This window comes from Trachypithecus francoisi, unplaced genomic scaffold (assembly GCF_009764315.1).
Source record: "Trachypithecus francoisi isolate TF-2019V2 unplaced genomic scaffold, Tfra_2.0 Lachesis_group8, whole genome shotgun sequence".
NCBI classification, from domain to species: Eukaryota; Metazoa; Chordata; class Mammalia; order Primates; family Cercopithecidae; genus Trachypithecus; species Trachypithecus francoisi.
The window spans coordinates 91930686-91957171 of NW_022681473.1; the positions used below are offsets into that span (position 1 = coordinate 91930686).

A 26486-nucleotide genomic window follows, 5' to 3' on the forward strand; every position below is an offset into this window, starting at 1 on the left:
TGTTGTAGAGATGGGGTTTCACCATGTTAGCCAGGATGGTCTTGATCTCCTGACCTCGTGGTCTGCCCACCTTGGCCTCCCAAAGTGCTAGCATTACAGGCATGAGCCACCACACCCAGCCCAGGCATAGACCTTTTTAAATTGTCAACTTAGACTTTGAATTTGCAACTGCTTTATTTCTCAACCAAAAATCTGACATATTTTCCTTAGAATAATGATCCCCATTCTTTTCAACTTGTTTATTAATGAAATGCACCACTTTCCTCTCGGCAAAGCTACAGTTTGGACTTCTGAAACCTAAAACAGTGATTAGAGAGAATGAAGTTAACTAGAGTCAGATTCAGCTGGAGACTAAATAGTGTGGAGTGACTCTTGAACTTAATAGCAAGCTTCTCCGGATCCATCCAATGGCCCGAGATGCAGGTAGTGAAATTTAAACTAGGTTAGCTCTGACTACCTAGGCCTAGGACTAGCAATTTAAGCAAGAGTGCTATGATCCTTTTATATATTGCATGTATCTATTCCAAATTATATTTTCTGACATGGAACTTTTGTGTCAAAAGCATACACTTTTTAAAAACTGTCTAAATATATTTAAGAAAAGTTAATCCATTTTAAACACCAACCAAGAGTATGTAAAAGTTTCTATGAACCCTCTCCAATACTAAGTATTTTGATTTCCTCTTTACCTTTGACAAGATAGAGCATGACATACTATCTCATCTAAACTTTGTTCTAGGGATTTTGAGTAGTTTTGTTACCCTATTGCTAATTTGTGTTGAGTGTATGTGAATTTGTGTGAGGCCTTTATATATTAGGCTCTATTATAAATATTTTCTAATACTTTCATTTACCTTTCAAATTTCTTTATCTTATGACATACCAAATGTGTATACTCATATATACATTTGATATATATGAGTATACCAACACAATAATACTCAGATCTATTCATTTTAAAATAAATTTTCAAATTATTACATGTTTAAAACTTTCTTTAATTCAGGGGTATATTTGCAGGATGTACAGTTTGTTACATCGGTAAACGTGTGTCATAGAGGTTTGTTTTACCGATTATTTCATCATCCAGATATTAAGCCTAGTATTATTTTCCCTGACTCTTTCCTTCTTCCCACTCTCCACCCTTCAATAGGCCCCAGTGTCTATTGTTCCCCTCTATGTGTCCATGTAGCCTCATCATTTAGCTCCCATTTATAAGTGAGATCATGTGGTATTTGGTTTTCTGTTGCTGTGTTACTTTGCTAAGGATAATGGCCACCAGCTCCACCCATGTCCCTGCAAAGAACATGGTCTCATTCTTTATTGTGGCTGTATAGTAGTAAATGGTACATATGTACCACATTTTCTTTATCCAGTCTATCACTTAGGGGCATTTGGGTTGACTCCATATCTTTGCTATTGTAAATAAAGCTGCAGTGGACATACTCATGTGTGTATCTTTATAATAGAATGATTCATAGTCCTTTGGATATATACCCAGTAATGGGATTGCTGGATTGAATGGTATTTCTGACTTTAAGTCTTTGAGTAATTGGCACACAGTCTTCCACAATGGTTGAACTAATTTGCACCCCCACCAACAGTGTATAAGCATTCTTTGAAACTTTTTTCGTTATGATTTCCATTACTTTAAATTCAAAAGTCATTCTTCATCTCCATATTAGAAATATATACTTAGATTTTCTTCTAAATGTTAATGGTATTTTTTTACATTTAAAATTTCAATACGTATGGAATTTAATATGCTATTTTTTCTAATTATTATTTGTTTGTCCCTAAACGTTGGGTGACTCCCTCTTTTACCCAATTCCTTGCAATGCATTTTTTAATAAAGTCAAACGTATGCACACAAGAATACCTTCATGTTACTTTACTGTCCAATTTATCTCTAAATCCTTATGCTAATATCACATTGTTTTGTTAAATACTAATATATCAAATACCCCCACATTTTAAATCCATTTACAAAATTTCATCAACTACACATATTTGCTTTCTCTTCAAAGGGACTTCAAAATTTTATTAGCTACTTTTACTTGTTTATTCTTCAGGGGTACTTTAAAATCACTACCACATTCAAAATTACTCTAAAGCCTAATGGGATTTTTATAGGCATTTCATTATAAATTAATTTAGAAATTGATTTTTAAATAATGCTTAGCCTTTCAAGAATGTGGCATGCAGCATAATTTAGTCACTTCTACTTTTCATGTCCCATGGCAGCTTATTTTTTCTCAAATAAATTTTGCTTACATATTATTAAGCGACATAATACAGACAGCTGATGTACAAAAGCAAATAGGTGTATATAAACCAAAGCACCCATTATACAACATACACACACCTATACCATAATAAAGATTTGCCCTGGCACCTGAGACATCTTTCTGTCCTACTTGCTAGTCATTGCTAGAATACTTATTTGTAACCAGTTTCAATAGTCAGGGTCCTGGCAGAAAACCAGGTGACATACTCAAAGGGATTATTGATAAGAGTTCATGAAAAGTCTATTGACAGAGGCAAGAACATGATTAGGGATCCAACAAGGGGTGAAGAAGCACAGGGGACTGACAGCAATAGGAAGCCATTACCTTCACTAGCCTGAAGGGTAAGGAAAAGGTGTTGTGCAGTTTCCACAACCCAATGAGAGCTGTAGCTATAGAAGGAGATGCCCTGAGTAGATACCTGGCCTGAAAGGAAATAAACAGCAAATAAATACTATGATTTCTATCTGTTTCTACATTTTGTTCTCCAGCTAGCGCCTCCCATTTCCTGAATCCAACCAAAAGGAAAAGAGCAGAGGAAGGCAAGTGATATATTCCGAAAAAGTCAACTCCCCTTCCAGGTAGAAAAGCACAGGCAAGGACAAAGAAGAGCTCTCAAGAGCCTGATAGATGAGGAGATAGACAAAGCATGGCTTTTTAATCGAATAGAAACCCATGTAACTGTAGAAAGACAAAAAGACTTGCCTTTCTATAGTTGTTGACAAAGACAAATATTGAAAATATTGAGTGAATAAGAACAGTTTTTAAAGAATGTAAATTCTATATGATTTGATTCATGTCTATTTTGGAAACACAGGAAGCAATAATATGTATTTTGTGCACATAAACCTATGTACTAAAAGTAATATCAAAAATTTAAAAACATAGAAAATAAGAATAGATGCTAAATTTAGTTAGTGTTTACCTCTAGGAATGGAGAGAATAAATGCTATGGAGATTTGAGGCTTCCACTGCACTCCAGCCTGGGCAACAGACAAAAACCCAGTCCCTAAAATTAATAATAACAATAATATCCACAAATCCTAAAAATTACAATTGAATTTTAATGAGAACCTGGAAGATAAAATGTTTTAATTGTTTTCTATTAACTTTTTTTCAATAAACACGCTAAACACTTTTTAAAAAATGATTTCATAACTTTCTAAAATCTAGGTGTAAGTACATAAATTTCTGTTATACTTTTTTCTGTATATACTTTTCTGTATTTTGAAATATTTCATGATTAACTATAAAATAAAAAGCCAATATGAAAAAGAAAGAGAGAAAGAGGGAGAGGCTAGTCTGGCCCATTAGAGAAGGCAGCTGCCATGTTTCCTACAGGAACAAACCAAGGACCCAGGACACACAACTGGAGGGGTAAAAGTGTCTTCACGCGTTCCTCCAGCAGCCTCTGCTCCAGAAGGCACGCCTGTGTGTGTCCTCCTCAGTCCAGCATCACTTCCCTCAGAATCAGTGGGACTTGCAACCAGATTCTGGCACTAGGTTTTCCCTAAGTCTTTTTTTTTAAGAGAGTGAACTTTGAAGTGTATTCAATAATTACTCCTCATATATAAAAAAGTTTCATATTAATGAATAATACATGTCATTTTAAGGCTTTAGACAATATAAAAACGTACAGAACAGTGTTTTTAGACCACTTTACATGGTTGGAGGAAGAAAATAAAAGGATTAAACTAAATTATGAGTTCAAATGCATTTATGATCAAAATTATGTAAAACAAAAAAATCAAAACACATTTTGCAGCAGAACCTGTAAAAGCTTTTTTGTATTCATCTTTTTGAACCATGAAATAGAATGAATTTGTCTTGTTTTAATAAGATTTTCAAGAAACAGAAATAATTTAATCATGAAGTATGAGCTTGAAAATGAACATATTCTATTATCAGTATCAATTGGTGAATTAACTGTTATCCAAAAAGGTTGACAAGTTCTAACTAGTATGAACAGAATATTGAATTCATTAATGAATATATAACTATTTTTGGCACACAAATAATCCCTAGTTTTATACCCACTGCATTTCAAAATTCTTTAAACTGTGGGGCATTCGATGTATTTAATGTGGCAGAAAAAAATATTAAATGATTCATTATTTTATTCTGTTCAGTCCTTTTCCCATTAAACAAGAAAACACTGACATAACCATTTTTGGTTTCACTTCCACAAGGTCAACACGTAGTGCATATATCTGGGCACTGATCTCACAAGCAACTGAAGTGGCATATGTTGAAGCTGGAAATAAAAGTATTTTTATTTGCACTTTTAAAAGTACACTTTCACCCTTTCCAAGATCTGATGACATATTCAACGTGTACCTTCTCATCAGCTGCCATAACCAATGCCAGAATAAATGTTGAATTCCCTTCATTTAGGTCCTGCCCAGCAATGCCAACGAAGGAGAATTTGGCCTTATTCTTCCCAAGTTCCACTGCATGGTTAGTTATGAATGTTTATGTTCTCTCCAAGGGCAGGATAAGGGGGTTTGTTGACGTGGCTCCAGTTGAATGAGACTCAGATCATATCATAGAGCTGAAAGATCGCTAAAGCATCTGCAAGGTAACTGTACAAATGATTAATGTATGCACTCATTCCCAAGGAATTCACCAGTTCTGAAATGTCCCCTCCTCTTTGCTCTCTGCCTCCAATAAGTTTATATTCATGTCATTATTATCCAACTTGTGTAGGCATGAATAGGTATTAAACAGATTAACTATGAAAGCTAAATTAAGTTTAGGATTGCCTGAAACCATGTCTGCAGGAGTAACAAACTGTTTGCAGCCAAGTTGATCTACTTCTTGAAGCATATGTCCAGCACACTTCAGATCATTTTTCTTATGAAATCTTGAAGATGGACTGGAAATTCCATATTCCCAGTAACCTTTAGGGTCCATTTGTTTAAGCAGATGAAAATAGGCTCTTGAATCTTTATTGCCTTGGCTGAAGTTGTTGATGGTACACCATCCTGCCTCAGCCAGATGATAGTTCACCCATTACAGTAGTAAGTCCTTAGGAGAAAGCTACATCAGAACCTCTAGTTCCTCACCTTCATTTAGCAATGCAATCAGAGCTTCATTCCTAGAAATCTCAATATCATCAAAAAGACCAACTTAGATGATCTGCCAGAGAAGTCCTAAGACTAGACGAGGTCTTCCTTCTTTGCGATTCTTTGCACTGATGTTCACCACTGTATAACCAATGATTGAGACAGAATTCATGTCCAGTGTATTAGTCCATTCTCACACTGCTATAAAGAACTGCCCAAGACTGGGTAATTTATAAAGAGGTTTAATTGACTACAGTTCCACAGGGCTGAGGAAGTCTCAGGAAACTTACAATCATGGTGGAAGAGGAAGCAAACACATCCTTCTTCACATGGCAGCAGGAAGGAGAAGTGCCAAGCAAAAGCGGGGAAAGACCCTTATAAAACCATCAGATCTCATTTGAACTAACTGACTATCATAAGAACAGCATGAGGGTAACTGCTCCCATGGTTAAATTACCTCCCACCAGATGTCTCCCACAGCAGGGGGAGATTATGCGAACTACAATTCAAGGTGAGATTAGGTGGGGACACAGAGCCAAACCATATTATTCTACCCCGGCCCCTCCCAAATTGTATGTCCTCACATTTCAAAACACAATCATGCCCTTCCAACAGTCCCCCAAGTCCAAAATCTCATCTGAGACAAGGCAAACCCCTTCCGTTTATGAGCCTGTAAAATCAAAAGCAAGTTAGTTACTTCCTAGATACAGTGGGGGTACAGGCATATTACACCTGTTTCAAATGGGAAAAATTGGCCAAAACAAAGGGGCTATAGGCCTCATACAAGTTTAAAATCCAGTAGGGAAGCCAAATGTTAAAGCTCCAAAATCATCTCCTTTGACTCCATGTCTCACATCCAGGGCACACTGATGCAAAAGATGGGATCCCACAGCCTTGGGCAGCTCTGCCCCTGTGACTTTGCAGGGCACAGCCCCCCTCCTGACTGCTTGCGTTGAGTCTCTATGGCTTTTCCAGGCTCACAGTGCAAGCTGCCGGTGGATCTATCATTCTGAGGTCTGTAAGACAGTGGTCTTCTTCTCACAGCTCTGCTAAGCAGTGCCCCAGTGGGGACTCTGTGTAGGGGCTTCAGTCCCACATTTCCCTTTCTCACTGGCCTAGCAGAGGTTCTCCATGAAGGCTCCACCACTGCAGCCAACTTCTGCCTACACATCCGGATATTTCCACACATCCTCTGAAATCTAGGTAGAGGTTCCCAAACCTCAATTCTCGACTTCTGTGCACCCTCAGGCCCAACACCATGTGTTAGCCACCAAGGCTTGGAGTTTGCACCCTTTGAAGCCACGACCTGAGCTCTACCATGGCCTTTTTAAACCATGTCTGGGACGCAGGGCACCAAGTCCTGAGACTGCACAAAGCAGCAAGGACCTGGTCCTGGCCCATGAAACCATTTTTCCTTTCTAAGGCTCTGGGCCTGTGATGAGATGGACTACTGGGATGATATCTGACATGCCCTGGAGACATTTTCCCCATTGTCTTGGTGATTAACATTTGGCTCCTCAATACTTATACAAATTTCTGCAGACTGCTTGAATTTCTCCTCAGAAAATAGGTTTTTCTCTTCTATCACATTGTCAGGCTGCAAATTTTCCTAACTTTGCTTCCCTTTTAAACATAAGTTCAATTCCAAACCATACCTTTGTGAGTACATAAAACTGAATGCTTTCAACAGCATCCAAGTCACCTCTTGGATACTTTGTTGCTTAGAAATTTCTTCTGCCAGATACCCAAAATCATCTTTCTCAAGTTCAGAATTCCACAGATCTTTGAGATCTTTGGGCAAAGAAAGAGGCAAAAAAAAAAAAAAAAAAAAAAAGCCAATCTCTTTACTAAAACATACTGAGAGTCACCTTTATTCCAGTTCCTAACAAGTCCCTTATCTCCATCTGAGAACATCTCAGCCTGGACTTCATTGTCCATATCACTATCAGCATTTTGATCAAAGCCATTTAACAAGTCTCTAGGAAGTTCCAAACTTTCCCACATCTTCCTGTCTTCTGAGCCCTCCAAACTGTTCCAACCTCTGCCTATTACCAAGTTCCAAAGTCACTTCCACATTTTCAGGTAATTTTACAGCAGTGTCCCACTACCGAGTACCAATTTATTGTATTAGTCTATTCTCAGATGGCCTTAAGGAAATGCCCAAGACTGGGGAATTTATAAAGGAAAGAGCTTTAATTGACTTGCCATTCCACAGGGCTGGGGAAGCCTCAGGAAACTTATAATCATGGTGAATGGTGGATGGAGAAGCAAACACATCCTTCTTCACATGATGGCAGGAAGGAGAACTGCAGATCAAAAGGGGGAAAAGCCCCTTATAAAACCATCAGATCCCCTGAGAACTCACTATCATGAGAACAACATGAGGGTAACTGCCCTCATGATTAAATTACCTCCTACCAGGTCTCTCCTATGACACTTGGGGATCATGGGAACTATAATTGATGGTGAGATTTGGGTGGGGACACAGAGCTAAATCATATCAACTAGGTTTAAATTTTCAGAAAGAGTGAAAGTGGTGAGCTTTTTATTAATGGCTGTTTCATCAGTTGTATCTGGTTCAAATAAATTGATCATTTTGCAAAGAAGGATGAGATCTGCAAGTAACTTGAAGATACTGTCATCATTGAAGTTCATAGGTATAAGATGCTTCATTTACAAGACTACAGTCAGGTTCATTCTCCAGGGCTTTGTTTATCCAGTTAACAAAAGCTCCTTTTTGGCCGGGCGCAGTGGCTCAAGCCTGTAATCCCAGCACTTTGGGAGGCCGAGACGGGTGGATCGCGAGGTCAGGAGATCGAGACCATCCTGGCTAACACGGCGAAACCCCGTCTCTACTAAAATATACAAAAAAAAAAACTAGCCGGGCGAGTTGGCGGGCGCCTGTAGTCCCAGCTACTTGGGAGGCTGAGGCAGGAGAATGGCGTAAACCCAGGAGGCGGAGCTTGCAGTGAGCTGAGATCCGGCCACTGCACTCCAGCCTGGGCGACAGAGCGAGACTCCGTCTCAAAAAAAAAAAAAAAAAAAAAAAAAAAGCTCCTTTTTTCTCCCTGAATATGAATGTTGTGCGCCCTTACTGGAAATAGATGAAGTTCCTCTCACAGCAGTAATCATTTGCCTCATGTTCATTATTTTTCAGGATGTTTTGCTAATATCTTTCCTTTTTAATTCTTGCATCAGTGACACAAATTCTTCAAACTGATTTTTCCATGTTGGTTGTTGTCAGCAACTGCTAGAATTTTCTCATATACCTTGTAGCCAGGCATAGGAAGGCTTGCTTCATTAAACAGGTCTTGGAGTTCACAGTCACAGACATACCCACTATTGTGAATATCTATTCCACTAAACACTTCTTTTACTTCTTCAAGCTCCTCCCAAGAAATGGTAGTAGTACTGTTTCCAACTTTGGACAGGAAAGACTACCTTCAGGTCTTCATCTCTTTATCTTGTAGTTTACTAGTTGCTTTCACATTCACTATCTTGTTTAAGCATCAAACCCACAGCTGAAGAGAAGGCCTCCCTTCTCAAGGGGTCAGAAACAGAATCACAAATTTTGACTTCTCATCTGTCGTTCCCCTAAGTCTTAACTTTAAGTGATGTTGTCAGTTTTCCTCCTTTATGGTGACTCGATGGGTATTTTTAAAAGGAAGCTGAGAAAACCCACATTAGCTGCTTACATCTAGGCATCATTTTAAACTGCAGTGCACAATAATGAATCAGCTTAAGTAAATCCAGTCGTGCTAAGGTTCTTAAGACACTGGATTGTAATTTATCTTTTTTTCTGTTCTTTAGTAGCCTATCAGTTCTTCTGGGGCAGAAAACCATTTTTTCTTATTTATCTCTGGGTCTTCAGCATCTGGCATAGTGCTTGATATCAATCAAAGCAAACAGCTGTGTTCAAGATGTGATGAAAATTTAGACATGTAGAGAACTGAATGGTAAGAGGAACAAAATTTTAAAAAGGAAATCATAGGAAAAAATTTTGAGGAAAAACTATATCTTATAATGAAACACATCTATTGCAAATTAGGACAATTTTGACAATACATTTATTTCTGAATACAGATTATAAGATATAATTATTATTCTACAACATATGAATATATGCATGTATGGCATATATAACATGATATATTTTATATTGGAAAGTTATTTCTGCTTGAAGTACAATACAATGAGCACCTGTATAACTTTCATCTAGATAAAGGTGCTTTATAGCTATTTTTCCCCTATCCAGGATTCAATCGAGGGATTATGCATTTCATTTGGTTGTCACATCCTTTTAGCCTTTGATGGAGAACATACACACACACACACAAACACATGCTCTTTTTTGTTCTTTGTGATAGTAGCATTTGTCCAGGCAATTTGTCTTGTATCTCAATCTTGATTTCTCTGATAGCAGACAGATCTTTACATTTAGATGCAGGTTAGGTATGTTTGGCAAAAATACTACTTAGGTGATTTTGTGTGTCTCAGAAGATGTATCACCACCAGAAGTACATAATGTCAGTTTGTTCCAATGTTAATGATGCTAAATTTCATCAGTCAAGATAGTGTCATCAAATCACTCCAATAAAGTTACTGTTTTCTCTTTGTAATTAAATAACCTGTAGAGTGATGTTTTGAGACTATTCTGTTAACCCAATGAATTAGTGTCCATTGATAAATCTTCCTTGAATTATTACATATGTGTTGCAAAATAATGATTGTCTAATTATTTCACACTTTCTCCACTTATTAGCTGATATATTCTGTAAAGAAGAGTTTCTCCCTCCACACACTGACCTTTATTTTATAACTGTGTAGTTACAGACTCTATTTCTGCCTTTGATGTATTTTAATCCATTACCATTATTATGGTTTTGATGCTCAGATTGTCTCACATTTAGCCAATGAGAACTCCTCCAAATTGGCTTCTGAGTTATTTTGATGTACTTCTCTCATTTGCTGAACACATATTTGCTTTCTGACCCAACAATATATGACAGTCTCTCCTTCTACTTTCCCTTCTCCAGACCTGTGAACAGCCTTTACTCTAAGGAACCTGCTGCCTTTTACTGAGGATGGTACTTAGATCCCATGGCCCATTGAGTTATTGCTACCTAGTATGGCCTAAATACTTCTCTAACCCATGTCTACTACATCCACCCTACTCCATGGCAACAATCCTCAGTTGGTCTTATGACAAGAAATCTGGCTTCCTTTCAACCACTTTCTCACACGACAGTCAGTGTAATCTTGCCAAATGTAAAATTGTCCCTGCCATACCATGTGCGTTTGCATGCATACATTCATGCATACATTTGTAACACACTTGAAACAATTCAGTGGTTGCCCTTTGGGTTGTAGAATGAACACCAAGAATATTAGAATGACCAAAAAGCATGTGGGGACATGGCTTGTCCTTTTCCCACACCCTAGTTGCATCTGGCCACTTTTCCCCAGCTCTCTATGCTTTATCAGCATTGGCCTCTTTTCCAAATGTATCATGCTTTCTTCCATCACAGGCTATTGTATGTCCTGCTCTCTGTCTAAAATGGTACTCTCTCACCTGGTATGTCAGATTCCTGACATATCGATTTAGTGCCTCAGCTCCCCCTCCACGCACAGCTGGAGTGGACTCTCCATATGGGTTTGACTCACTTTGCACTCACAGCTTCTTGCCCCTTTTTTACTTTCTGCCCAGGGCTTCTTGGATTCAGTGGGCAAGAGCAGGAGCACGCTTCACATATAAGCATGTGTTGGGGAGTTAACTCTCCCAAGAGCACTCATTAGTCATGAGCAGAGGCCGTGGCAAATGACACAGATCAGGTCTCTTTTTTCTCCTGAGCCATTTTATCAGCACATCACGTCATCTCTCACCTCATCCCTTTGTTTCTCCCACACTACAGCATTCTGTACACCAGAGGTCATGCAAATCCTGTCTTCTCCTGTCCATTCTCACACTTTTCCATTTTTACATAATAATCAGAGCCCAGCTTTAATGTCGCTTGCCTCATTGAAGTCTTTCCTGTTACCTCCAGTGAAAATTAATCACTCATTTCTCTACAGCCATGGCACAACTTCATTATCTCTATTCAAATATTATTCCATCCAACTTTCTTTTATATCAAGATATCTTGATAGGCTTGTAGCTCATTGAGGTAGGAAGCCTATTATAAGCTGAAACATGTCCTCCCAAAATTCAGGTTGAAGTCCCAACTCCCAGTACCTCAGAATGTGACTATTTGGAGACAGATTTGTACCAAGGTAATCAAGGTAAAATGAGGTCTTTATGGTGGTCCCTAAACCAATATGACTGATGTCTTTACAAGAAGAGGAAACTTCGACACAGATGTGTACTGAGGGAAGATGATGTGAAGACAAGGCAGAAGGCAGTTATCTACAAGCCAAGGAGGGAGGCCTAGAACGGATCCTTCCCTCACAGCCCTCAGAAGAAACCAATCCTGCTGATACCTTGATCTTAGACTTCTCGCCTCCAGGACCGTGAGAAAATAAATTTCTGTTGTTTAAGCCACCCCATCTGTTGCACTGTGTTATGGCAGTCCCAGCAATCTAACATATTTCCTGTATTTTTTCTCAGCTAACTAGCATCTCACACAGTGAAAACATATGATAGGCCTGCAATCAATGTTTTCTTGTATGGATTTAATTAATCACCATGCTATAATGTATTCCTTCCCTAGTATGTAAAAACTGGCTTTAGAGTCAAAGCTGAGCTCAAATTCTACCATCTTACTAGCTGAGTGACAATAGGAAAGAAAGCAAATCTTAGGTTAAAGACAGGAATAATCATCATCTAACTCATAGGAGTATTTTGATAATTACATGAGATACTGTAAGGAGATATTCAACATAGTACCTGAAAAGGAATAAGCACTCATTAAGTATTAACTACTATTGCTGCCATAATTATTATATGTGTAATAAAAATATAGTGTCAGGATGGAGAAATACATAGAAGTATATTTTATGATCCAGTCTAGGATAGATAATTTACCATGTACTGCACATTTTCTTCAACATCTTAGTTAAAAGTGAACTAAAAAATACACTAAGTTCTTCAAAAAAAGAATGTCATTGTTCACTGTGTACTGAAGTACTTTATGGAAATATTCGGCCTTTTGGCTCTTACAATGAAGATTCATTACCAAAAGACATGTCTACAGGGTGAGATAGGCCCAAATGCCCAGGCAGTCTCCCAAAATGACAGGCTATTATGTTTCCACTTCTGAAGGAGTTTCATCCATGAATAGTGCCTCTGAAAGACAAACTATCCTAGATGGCATTCTTAATGGGACAGGGTTGAATTGGGAGAAAGTAAATCTAAGCACCTGAAAAATATTGTTACTTGTTACTCCTTTCTAGAAAATAATATTCTCACACCTGGGTCACTTTCGTGCTTGAATGCAAAATTTTACAGAGAATAAAAGCAGTGAAGTATGTGTATTAGGGTAAGAAAATTCGGTCTAGAAGATGATACTATGGGATGTTATTTTTATTACACACACACACGCACACACACACACACACACACACACACACAACAAATTAGGGCCCCTGGTCTCTAAAATATGAGAAATGTTGACCATTTCAGGTCACAGGTGAAATCACCAAACCTTACTTTAAGCAAAGAAGCAACAGAGAGGAGCCGAGGGATGAGGACGGGCCAACTGTAATCTGAGTTAATCAGGGTGAGACTCACTGGCTTCAGCCATCTCCTGAGACAAGCTGGGACTGACATTTCAAATTTAAGAAGCACTATATGATTCTGCCATCTTGGTTTGAGAAAGCAGACATTGCCAATTGGTTATCTCTTTTCCTTTATCCTCTAAGGATGCAGTGCAATGTTTCTGTGTCCCTATGGCCAAGTTTTCTTATAACTAGTCAATAAAATGCTCTGAATTCCCTTAGAGTCATATTAAGTGGTATGCTGCTCTCACAATATGCCTAGAGGGCCTGCTCCACTTGAAATACCACAAACCAAACCTATTCTGACTCCTGGAAACAAGACATCTCCCCACCTCCAGCCACTCTTCCAGTGTCCGCAGCCCACAGGTACTAAATCCGCAGAGGCTCTCAAAACAAGGAGATACCCGAATGCCTAAATCCTCTATCCAACTCAGCAGATAAAGCCCCAACACCTGTAAGCATGCCATATGCCAAATTACTTTACTCTCAGAATGGCTAGATCCTCTCCCCAAATGACCATAATTACTATCTTCAACTACAATAACTCACTCACCCGTTGCTATAATCCATGAGACACTTACCCCCAAATGACATGCCATTACCTCTTCGTCCATGTTTCCAATCATGTTACCCCTCTGACATTTGGGAGATTAGTAAAAAAGATGAGAGGCATCCTCAGGGACTTGTCTATGGGTGAATTTATCGCCTTCTACTCATTGCATTTAGAGAACAGTACTCTGTGATTAAAAATAAATGAAATATGGTGTATGTTTTAAAAATAAATACAGCTTTACATTTGCATTGATGCTCCTTGATAAAGATGTGTGCTCATTTTCTTTTAGTAACTCCATATCCTATGACTGATTTCTGAGAAACTGCTGTATTACAAACACCAGGTGGGTCACAGACCTGCTGATGATCTAGAGTATAAACCAGTCAAAACCATTCCCGTTAAACTTTAGGCAATTGCAGTACTCACCACTGAGGATGATGAAACAAAAGCAGAGAAGCAAAAACCATTTATGGAAATGTTTGAATTGCTGTTCGGTAAACACAGACACTTGGGAAGAGTGAACCATAAACTGAAAAGCTTGAGTATGAGGGAGTGGGTGGCAGGACAGCAAGCAGCACGAGGTTTTCATGACCTAAGAGTAGAGAGTTTGTACAGATTGTGTCTATCATCATAAATATTTCCACAATCCATTGAGGCTACGATCTCTTTTCTGAAAATGAACACTGATGTGTAGCTCTTTAATGCCTCCATTTGTAACAGCTATATTGTGCATTTAATTTATGGCATTTCCTTTGATCATTTAAAAATCATTTACTAAATTAAAAATTCAATTCATCAGTTATGGCAGATACTTTTTGCTCTTCCACTTTTCATCCCCAGCCCATCTCTGATCCCAGCTACAGTAGGAGTGGACTGGTCTATGCAAAATGCCAACATCCCATCTTAAGCTTGTGCATTTTTGTCTCTGCTTTTCTACATTAAGGCTTTTTTCCATGGCCAAGGAACTTGCTCAATCCTGCAAAAGCACAGACTAGGAGCATGAGGGAGTTAAAGGTACAGAGACACACTCAATCAGCAGGGATAGGAACTGGCAGATAAATGCCCCAACCCCTAGTCTTTTAGACAAACAGTCCTGATAGGCACTCTGTGTGCTTCACAGAGGATCTTGCAAAACTGCACCATCAAAACTGCAATTCTAATGACACATCCTAATATTGGCTTCTTCTCTTTCCCTATCTCATTCTAAGCTTCTTCCAAACAAAGACATGAAATATCTTAAAATCTAGAGATATTTAGATAGCTGAAACCAGGAATGAAGAAAGAATCCAGAAGCAGAAACTGGGACATGAAGGCAGTAAAAGTAACTTGGAAAATATTACCATCTAATCATTAAACAATATCTACTTAGTGTTTGCTAAGTGCCACATGTATTCCAACTACTAGAGACACTGCTCCAGGAACTGGCTGGTAAAATGATTCATTTACTGAGTTAATTTTTGTAAAGCACTTAGGACTGTGTCTAATACATATTAAGTGCTATATGTATACTAAATAAGTAGAGAACAGATAAGTATATTAAATCGTAAGTGTCTAAGTATATCCCAAAGTTTAAGCCACCTCTCAGCTTTTCAATAAACTCCTGATATATTTTAATTAAACATTTTTATTTCTAGATAATTATAGATTCAGTGAGGAGGTTGGTTAATGGGTACAAACATACAGTTAGCTAGAAGGAAGTTCTAGTGTCTGACAACAGAGTAGGATGATATAGTTAACAACAATTTATGGTATATTTCAAAATAGCTGGAAGAGATTTGAAATGTTCCAAATACAAAGAAATGATGACTTTGAGGTGATGGATATCCTAAAAACCCAGATTTGATGACTACGCATTGCATGCATCAAAATATCACCTGTACCCTATAAATATGTACCTTTATTGGGTATCAATAAAGAAGAGAAATAATAACAGACAGTTCCCGTGTACCCTTTACCTAATATGTGTACTTTACCAGGGTAGCTTAATTTTAATTCTACTGCTAATCAAGATCACTCAAATAAAATTTTCTGGTACATTTTTTTGGCGGGAGGAGGTGTTGAAATTTAGGATCCAATGATTTTTTAATGGAGGTGAAATTCACATAACATAAAATTAACAATTTAATGCTCATCAATGATAGGCTTTATAAAGAAAATGTGGTACATACACACCAGGGAATACTATGCAGCCATGGAAAAGAACAAGATTATGTCCTTTGCAGAGACATGGATGGAGTTAGAAGCTGTCACCCTCAGCAAATTAACACAGGAACAGAAAATCAATGAGAACACATGGACACATGATGGGGAGCAACACACACTGAGGCCTGTTGAGGCGGAGTGGGCACAGGGAGGGAGAGAATCAGGAAGAATAGCTAATGGATCCTGGGCTTAATACCTGGGTGATGGGATGATCAGTGCAGCAAACCACCATGGCACACGTTTACCTACATAACAAACCTGCACATCCTGCACATGTACCCCAGAACTTAAAAGTTGAAGAAAAAAAATTAGCCACTTAAAAGTACACAGTTTCTGTTAATCTATAAATAGGTCATACATTCTTGTTTCCTTACATACTTCATAATTTTTGCTGAAAACTGGACATATTTAATATAATATGGTAGCTCTGGAAATCAGATTCTTCCCCCTTATCATTGTTTTTTATTCTGTTTCAGCTTGCTGTGGATTGTAGTGGTTTGTTTACTTTTCTAAACTATTTTTGTAAAGTCTGTATTTTGGGAGTGTATGCTCTGAGTTCTTTGTTCCTTTAGCTTGTGGTTGGCTAGTGTTGACAGACATTGTTTTCAATGCCTGAAGCCAAGAACAGAAAAAAACAAATTTTCCCAGTCTTTGCAAACTGTCTTGAGATTGAGGAGCTCTTTCAATACTTAGGCTGTTTGCAACTCTGTGTTAACCTGAACTTTGTGCTTCTACTGAGCCTAAAGGTCAGCCAAAGGTGAAAACTCTGGGTCTTCTCTGGTCCTTTCCTAGCATGCATCCTGCCCTGGGCATACATGTGGCATTCTAAATTTCCCAGTATAGGTAGGCACCTTTCAATTCCCTAATTTACCAGAGAAACTCTCCCTCTGGCTTTTCATCCCAGGCTGTTAACTGTAATCTTTTGTCCCAGGCAGCAGTTGTTCATTTGCCTTACAATGTTTTCAAGGAATGCCCTTTGCATAGCCACTTCTTTACTCAGAGAGTGACATCTATTGATTTTGACTTTTTAATAATCACCATTCTTGCAGGAGTAAGCTGGTATCTCATTATGGTTTTTACCTGCATTTCCTCAATAATGAGTGATGTTGAGCATTTTTTTCACATGATTTTTGGCCATTTGTATATCTTTTGAGAAATGTCTATTCGTGTAACTTGTTCACTTTTGATGTGATTTTTTTTTTCTTGAGTTCCTTGTAGATTCTGGATACTAGTTGATATGGTTTGGCTGTGTCCCCACCCAAATCTTATCTTGAATTGTAGCTCCCATAATTCCCACGTGTCATGGGAGGGATTGGTGGGAGGTAATTAAATCATGGGGGCAGGTCTTTCCCATGCTGTTCTTGTAATAGTGAATAAGTCTCATGAGATCTGATGGTTTTAAAAAGGGGAATTTCCATGCACAAGTTCTCTTCTCTTGGCTGCTGCTATCCATGTAAGACATGACTTTGCTCCTCCTTGCCTTTCGTAATGATTGTGAGGCCTCCCCACGCATGTGGAACTGTGAGTCTATTAAACCTCTAGGCTTTATAAATTACCCAGTTTCCAGCATGTCTTTATTAGCAGTGTGAAAACAGACTAATACAGTAAATTGGTACTAGTAGAGTGGGGCACTGCTAAACAGGTATCTGAAAATGTGGAAGCAACTTTGGAATTAAGTAACAGGCAGAGGTTGGAACAGTTTGAAGGCCTCAGAAGAAGACAGAAAAATGTGGGGAAGTTTGGAACTTCCTAGAGACTTGTTGAATGACTTTGACCAACATGCTGATAATGAAATAAACAATGAAATCCAGGCTTAGGTGGTCTCAGATGGACATGAGGAACTTGTTGGAAACTGGAGAAGATGACTCTTGCTATGTTTTAGCAAAGAGACTGGTGGCATTTTGCCCCTGCCCTAGAGATTTGCAGAACTTTGAACTTGAGAAAGATAATTTAGGTTATCCAGCAGAAGAAATTTCTAAGCAACAAAGCATTCAAGAGGTGACTTGGGTGATGTTAAAGATGTTCAGTTTTAAAAGGGAAACCGAGCACAAAAGTTCAGAAAATTTGCAGCCTGACAATGTGATAGAAAAGAAAATCCCATTTTCTGAGGAGAAATTCAAGCCTGCTGCAGAAATTTGCATAAGTAACAAGGAGCTGAATGTTAAACACCAAGACAATGGGGAAAATGTTTCTAGGGCATGTCAGACCTTAGTGGCAGCCCCTCTCATCATAGGCCTGGAGGCCTAGGAGGAAAACATGGTTTTGTGGGCCAGGCCCAAGGCCCCCCTACTGTGTGCAGCCTAGGGACTTGGTGCCCAACATCCCAGCCACTCTAGCCATGGCTGAAAGGAGCCAAAGTAAAGCTCAGGCAATGGCTTCAGAGAATGCAAGCCCCAACCCTTGGCAGCTTCCACATGGTGTTGGGTCTGTAGGTACACAGAAGTCAAGAATTGAGGATTGGGAATCTCTGCCTGGATTTCAGAGGATGTATGGAAACATCTGGATGAGCAGGCAGAAGTTTGCTGTGGGAATAGCGCCCTAATGAAGAACCTCTGCTAGGGCAGTGCAGAAGGGAAATGTGGGATTAAAGCCCCCACACAGAGTCCCCACTGCCTAGTGGAGGTGTGAGAAGAGGACCACTGTCCTCCAGACCCCAGAATGGTAGATCCACTGACAGCTTGCACTGTGTGCCTGGAAGAGCCCCAGATGCTCAACAGAAGCCCATGAAAGCAGCTGGGAGGGAGGCTGTACCCTGCAAAGTCATAGGGTCGGAGCTGCCCGAGACCATGGGAACCCACCTCTTGCATCAGCATGACCTGGATGTGAGACATGGAGTCAAAGAGATTATTTTGGAGCTTTAAGATTTGACTGTCCCACTGAATTTCAGATTTACATGGACCCTTTAACCCCTTTGTTTTGGCCAATTTCTCCCATTTGGAATGGGTGTATTTATCCAATGCCTGCACGCCCACTGTATCTAGAAGGTAACTAACTTGCTTTTGATTTTACAGGCTCATAGGCAGAAGGGACTTGTCTCAGGTAAGATTTTGAACTGGGGACTTTTGGGTTAATGCTGAAATGAGTTAAGACTTTGGGGGACTGTTGGGAAGGCATGATTAGTTTTGAAATGTGAGGACATGAGATTTGGGAGGGGCCAGGGTTGGAATGATATAGTTTGGCTCTGTCCCTAACCAAATCTCATCTTGAATTTCCACATGTGGGAGGCACCTGGTGGGAGGTAATTGAATCATGGGGGCAGGTCTTTGCTATGCTGCTTTTGTGATAGTGAATAAGTATCACAAGATCTAATGGTTTTATAAATGGGAGTTTCCCTACACAAGTCCTATTCTCTTGCCTGCCACCATCCATGTAAAACTTGACTTTGTTCCTCCTTGCCTTCTTTTGTGATTGCAAGGCCTCCCCAGACATGTGGAACTGTAAGTCCATTAAACTTCTATCCTTTATAAATTATCCAGTCTCAGGTATGCCTTTATTAACAGTGTGAAAACAGAGTAATGCACTAGTCCTTTGTCAGATGCATAGTTTCTTCCATTCTGTGAGCTGTCTGTTTACTCTGATAATTATTTCTTTTGCTGTGCAGAAGCTTTTTAATTTAATTAGTTCTCATTTATTTGTTTTTGTTTTTGTTCCATTTGCTTTGGGGGTTTTAATCATGAATTATTTGCCTAGGCCAAAGTCCAAAGTTATCTTCTGAATTTTTTATGGTTTCCGGTCTTAAGTCTTTGATCCACCTTGAGTTGATTTTTGTATAAGATGAGAGATGGGGATCCCGTTTCATTCTTCTATACGTGGCTAGTTTTCCCAGCACCATTTATTAATGGGTACCATTTCCCCAATTTATGCTTCTGTATGCTTTGTCAAAGAACAGTTGGCTGTATGTATATTGCTTTATTTCTGGGTTCTCTAAGCTGTTCCATTGGTCTATGTGCCTACTTTTATACCAGTACCACGCTGTTTTGGTAACTATGGCCTTGTAGTATAATTTGAAGTCTGGTAATGTGATGCCTCCAGGTATTTTTGTTTTGTTTTGTTTTGTTTTAACTTAGGATTGTTTTGGCTGTTAGGGCTCTTTTTTGATTACATATAATTTTTAGAATTGTTTTTTCTAATTCTGTGAAAAATGTGTTGGTATTTTAATAGTAATTACATTGAATTTGTAGGTTGCTTTGGAAAGTTTGGTCATTTTCACAATATTGATTCTTCTAATCCATTAGCATGGGATGTGCTTCCATTTGTTTGCATCTTCTATGACTTTTTTCCACCCATGTTTGGTAATTCTCCTTGTAGAGATCTTCCACCTTCTTGTTTAGGTATGTTCCTAGGACTTTTTTTTTTTTTTTGGCAGCTGTTGTAAAATGGATTGAGTTCATGATATGATTCTCAGCTTGGCTGATGTTAGTATATAGCAGTGCTACTGATTTGTGTACATTGATTTTGTAACCCGAGACTTTACTGAATTTGTTTATCAAATCTAGGAGTCTTTTGGAGGAGTCTTTAGGGTCTTCTAGGTATACAATTATATCATCAGCAAACAGCAACAGTTCAATTTCCTCTTTTTTAAATTTGGATACCTTTATTTATTTCTTTTGCCTGATTGCTCTGGATAGGACTTCCAGTACTATGTTGAATAGAAGTGGTGAAAGTGGTCATCTTTGTCTTGTTCCAGTTCTCAGGGGGAACACTTTCAACTTTTCTCCATTCAGTATGATGTTGGCTGTGGGTTTCTCATATATGGCTTTTCTTACTTTAAGGTAAGTCCCTTCTTTTTTTTTTTTTTTTTTTTTGAGACGGAGTCTCGCTCTGTTGCCCAGGCTGGAGTGCAGTGGCCGGATCTCAGCTCACTGCAAGCTCCACCTCCCGGGTTCACGCCATTCTCCTGCCTCAGCCTCCTGAGTAGCTGGGACTACAGGCACCCGCCACCTCGCCCGGCTAGTTTTTTGTGTATTTTAGTAGAGACGGGGTTTCACCATGTTAGCTAGGATAGTCTCGATCTCCTGACCTCGTGATCCACCCATCTCGGCCTCCCAAAGTGCTGGGATTACAGGCTTGAGCCACCACGCCAGGCCAGGTAAGTCCCTTCTATGTCTACTTTGTTTAGGGTTTTTATCATAAAGAAATGCTAGATTTTATTCAATGCTTTTTCTGCATCTATTCAGATGATCATATGGTTGTTTTTCATTCTGTTTATGTGATGTATCATATTTATTGACTTCATATGTTAAACCATCCCTGCATCCCTGGGTTGAAACCCACTTGATCATGGGGTATTATCTTTGTGATATACTGTTGGATTAGGTTAGCTAGTATTTTGTCAAGGATTTCTGTATCTTTGTTCATCAGGAATATTGGTCTGTACTTTTCTTTGTTGCATCTCTTCCTGGTTTTGTTATCAGGATGATAGTGACCTGGTAGAATGATTTACAAAGAATTTCCTTTTTTTCAGTCTTCTGGAATGGTTTCAGTAGAACTGATACCAATTCTTCCTTGAATGTCTGGTGGAATTCAGCTGTGAATCCATCAGGTCCTGGACTTTTTGTTATTGTTGGCATTTTTTTAAATTACTGATTTAATCTTGCTGCTTGTTACTGGTCTGTTCAGGGTTTCTATTTCTTCCTGATTTAACCTAGGAGGGTGGTATGTCTCCAGAAATTTATCCATTTCTGGTTTGTATATAATATATATAGGTGTTCATGGTAGTCTTAAATAAATGATCTTTTGTATTTCTCTGGTTGTCGGTTATAATGTCTCCAGTTTCATTTCTAAATGAACTTATTTGTATCTTCTCTCTTCTTTTCTTGGCTAATATAGCTAATGGCCTATCAGTTTTGTTTATCTTTCTAAATAACCACTTTTTTGTTTCATTATTAATGAAATCTTTTGCATTATTCGTTTGTATTAATTTCATTTAGTTCTGCTCTAATCTTTGTTATTTCTTTTCTTCTACTACCTTTGGGTTTAGTTTGTTCTTGTTTCTCTGGTTCCTTGAGAAGTAACAGTAGCTTGTCAATTTGTGATCTTTCAGACTTTTTTAACTTTTAAGTTCAGGGGTGCAAGTGGAGGTTTGTAACATAAGTAAACTTGTGTCATGGGGGTTTGTTGTACAAATTATTTCATCGCCCAGGAATTAAGCCTGGTATCCATTAGTTGTTTCTCTTGATCCTCTCCATTCTCCCACCCTCCATTCTCCAAAAGGTCCCAGTGGGTGTTGTTCCCTCCAACATGTCCATGTATTCTCACCATTTAGTTCCCACTTAAAAGGGGGTCTATGCAGTATTTAGTTTTCTGTTCCTGTGTTACTTTGCTAAGGCTAATGGCCTCCATCTCCATCCACATCCCTGCAAAGGACATGATCTCATTCCTCTGTTGGCTGCATGGTATTCTATGGTATATACATTTTTTTTATCCAGTCTATCATTGATGGGCATTTGAACTGATTCCATATCTTGACTATTGTAAAAAATGCTGCAATGAATATACACATGTATGTTTGTTTGTAATAGAATGATTTATATTCCTTTGGGTATATACTCAGTAATGGGATTGCTGGGTCAAATGGTATTTCTGGTTCTAGGTCCTTGAGGAATTGCCACACTGTCTTCCACAATGGTTGAACTAATTTACATTCCCACCACCAGTGTAAAAGTGTTCCTATTTCTCCACAGCCTTGCCAGCACCTGTTGTTGCTGTTAAATAATCGCCGTTCTGACTGGTGTGAGATGGTATCTCATCGTGGTTTTGATTTTCTTTTTTTTAACAATCATGTGATTGTTGGCTGCACGTATGTCTTCTTTTGAAAAGTATCTGTTCATGTCCTTTGCCCACTTTTTAACATTTTTTTAAGTTTGTTTAAGTTCCTTAAAGATGATGGATGCTAGATCTTTGTTGGATGCATAGTTTGCCAGAATTTTCTCCCATTCTGTAGGTTGTCTGTTTACTTCTGTTAATAGTTTCTTTTGTTGTGCAGAGCTCTTTAGTTTAATTAGATCCCATTTGTCAATTTTTGCTTTTGTTGCGATTGCTTTTGGTGTCTCCATCATGAAATCTTTGCCGGTTCCTATGTCCTGAATGGTATTGCCTGGGTTGTCTTCCAGGGTTTTTATAGTTTTGGATTTTATATTTAAGTCTTTAATACATCTTAAGTTAATTTTTACATATGGTGTAAAGAATGAAGACCAGTTTCAATCTTCTGCATATGGCTAGCCAGTTATCCCAGCAACATTTATTAAATAGGGAGCCTTTTCCCATTGTTTGTTTGTTGTCAGGTTTGTCAAAGATCAGATAGCTGTAGGTCTGTGGTCTTATTTCTGGGTTCTCTATTCTGTTCTTTTGGTCTATATGTCCATTCTTGTACCAGTTCCCTGTTGTTTTGGTTACTATAACCTTGTAGTATAGTTTGAAGTCGGGTAGTGTGATGCCTCCAGCTCTGTTCTTTTTGTTTACGATTGCCTTGTCTATTCAGGCTCTTTTTTGGTTCCATACAGATTTTTAGTTTTCTCTAATTCAGTGTATGGCTCTTTAATGATATTGATTCTTCCTATCCATGAGCATGGAATGTTTTTCCATTTGTTTGTGTCATCTTTAATTTCTCTTTTTTTTTTTTTTTTTTTTTGAGACAGAGTCTCACTCTGTTGCCTAGGCTGGAGAGCAGTGGCACCATCTCCTGGCTCATTGCAACTTCTGCCTCCTGGATTCAAGCAATTCTTCTGCCTCAGCCTCCCAAGTAGCTTGGATTACAGGCGTGCACCACCACCCCTGGCTAATTTTTGTACTTTCAGCAGAGATGGGGTTTTGCCATGTTGGCCAGGCTGGTCTCAAACTTCTGACCTCAGGTAATCAGCCCACCTTGGCCTCCCAAAGTGCTGGGATTATAGGCATGAGCCACCGTGCCCAGCCCATCTCTGATTTCTTTGAGCAGTGGTGTGCTGTTCTCCTTGTAGAGATCTTTCACTTCCCTAGTTAGCTGTATTCCCAGGCATTTTAATCTTTTTGTGGCAATTGTGAATAGGAATTTGTTCCTGATTTTGCTCTCGGTTTGACTCTCACTGGTGTATAGAAATGCATAAATTTTGCACAATGATTTTGTATCCTGAGACTTTGCTGAAGTTGCTTATCAGCGTAAGAAGCTTTTGGGCTGAGACTATGGGGTTTTCCAGATATAGGACCATGTCATCTGCAAATAGGAATAGTTAGACTTCTTTTCTTCCTATTTGAATGTACTTTCTTTCTTTCTCTTGCTTTATTGTCCTGGCCAGAACTTCCAACACTATGTTGAATAGGAGTGGTAAGAGAGGGCATCCTAATCTTGTGCTGGTTTTCAAGAAGAATGCTTCCAGCTTTTGCCCATTTAGTATGTATAATGTCAGCTGTGCGTTTGTCATAGATGGCTCTTATTATTTTGAGGTATATTCCTTTAATACCTAATTTATTGAGAGTCTTTAATATGAATGGATGTTGAAATTATCAAGTCTTTTCTGCATTTATTGAGATAATATGGTTTATGTCTTTAGTTCTCATGTGATGAATCACATTTATTGATTTGATTATGATGAATCAACTTCGCATCCTGGGGATGAAGCCTACTTGATCGTGGTGGTTAAGCTTTTTGATGTGCTGCTGCTGATTTCAGTTTGCCAGTATTTTGTTGAGAATTTTTGCATCAATGTTTATCAAGGATATTGGCCTTTTTTTGTTGTACCTCTGAAAGGATTTGGTATCAGGATAATGCTGGCCTTATAGAATGAGTTAGGGAGGAGTCTCTCATCAATTTTTAGGAATAATTTCAGTAGAAATGGTACGAGTTATTTTTTGTACATCTGTTAGAATCTAGTTGTATAGTTGTTAATTTCTCTGGTCGTGGGCTTTTTGTTGTTGGTGGTGGTGGTAGGCTATTTATTACTGCCTCAATTTCAGAACTCATTCATTATTGGCTTTCAGACTTTTTATGTAGGTATTTAGTGCTATAAATTTAATGCTAAGTCCTCTTAGCACTGCTTTGGCTGTATCCCAGAGATTTTGATAACTTGCATCACGATTATCATTCATTTAAAAATTTTTTTTAATTTCCATCTTGATTTCATTGTAAATCCAAAAATCACTTAGGAGCAGATTATTTAATTTCAATGTATTTGTAGAGTTTTAAGGGTTCCTTGTGGAACTGATTTCTAGTTTTGTACCACTGTGGTCTGAGAAGATAGTTGATATAATTTTAATTCTTTTAAATGTATTGAGACTTGTTTTGTGGCCTATCATACGGCCTATCTTGAATAATGTTTCATGTGCTGAGGAGAAGAATGTATATTCTGCAGTTCTTAGGTAAAATGTTGATTAAATATCTGTTATGTCGATTTGTTCTAGATTGCAGTTTAAGTCCATTGTTTCTTTGTTGACTTTCCATCTCAGTGGTCTGTCTAGTGCTGTCAGTAGAGTGTTAAAGTCCTCTACTATATTGTGTTGCTGTTTATCTCATTTCTAGGGTCTAGTAGTAATTGTCTGATGAGTCTTGGAGCTCCAGTGTTAAGTACATATAATTAGGGTAATACCTTCATATTGGACTGATCATTTTGTCATTATATTATGACCAAATCTTTGTCTTATTTTACTGCTGTTGCTTTTAAGTCTGTTTTATCTGATATAAGAATAGCTACTTCTGCTCACTTTTGGTTTTTGTTTGTAACAGACATTAGCATTACTTGTGAAAAATGGTACATACTTGATGAGCAAAAGCAGTTTTCATGGAATGAATATGCACCTCTTTTACACTATTCTCTTAATATATAAGGTGGCTTCAATTTCAGGGTCAAAATCTCACCACTTTTTTGGAAAAATACCCACAAGCAGGGCTTCAGATGAAGTGAAAAGATGCTTTCCATATCTTAATTTGACAGGAAATTTTTCAACTGCCCTTTTTTGAAGCCAAGTGTGAAAGCATCAGGTCCTGTTGTAAATCCCATGTGCCCCATCTCACCATTCACCAACTCAATCTTTCTACTTATCTTTCTAGAATCCAGATCCCAGTCAAGATCAGCTGTCTTAATGAAGTGTGAGAAACACTTCAATCTACACTCATATTTCTTCTCTCAGTGTCTAGAGGATTTACTTCTAAGGTTAATTTTGTTTTAGTAAAATAACAAACACTTAAAACTCTTAAGTGAAAGCACATTAGTACTCTTTAAAGATTGAATGTCCTTGCAGGCAAAAACACTATTTAAACATTTTACTTTTGTTCTTTGAGCTAGACACAATGGATGCATTGCAAAAACATACTGACATGGTCTTCCTCATCTGAGAGGTCCACAGAGCACTGCCTTAGTGATGAGTGTACATAATTCTTAATATTTTTCCAACATTCATTACTTCCTAAAAATAAATACCAAAAGGATGAATATTGAATTAAAGCAAAATGCATTTGTTTCACAAATAGACAAGTTCATACTACATATCTAATTTTTTTTCCTTCATTCTAACCAATTAAAAACTCCAAGCATCTTAGACTCACATGCCTGGATCTGAGAAACAATATATTTTCCAATTTTCCTTTGAATCACTGAAATATTTCCAAAATATGCAAGAAAATGCACAAACAACAGTTAGAAAAACTTATGTACCAAGAAAATGTTATTTTGGGAGAACTTTAAAGCAAATATCTTT

The 26486-nt window shown here is 38.3% G+C and overlaps 1 pseudogene; it reads right to left on the reverse strand.

The window, feature by feature from the left end:
• Nucleotides 1-4396: 4396 nt before the first annotated feature.
• LOC117079929 lies at nt 4397-8766 on the reverse strand (annotated as a pseudogene).
• Between the last annotated feature and the right edge of the window lie 17720 nt (nt 8767-26486).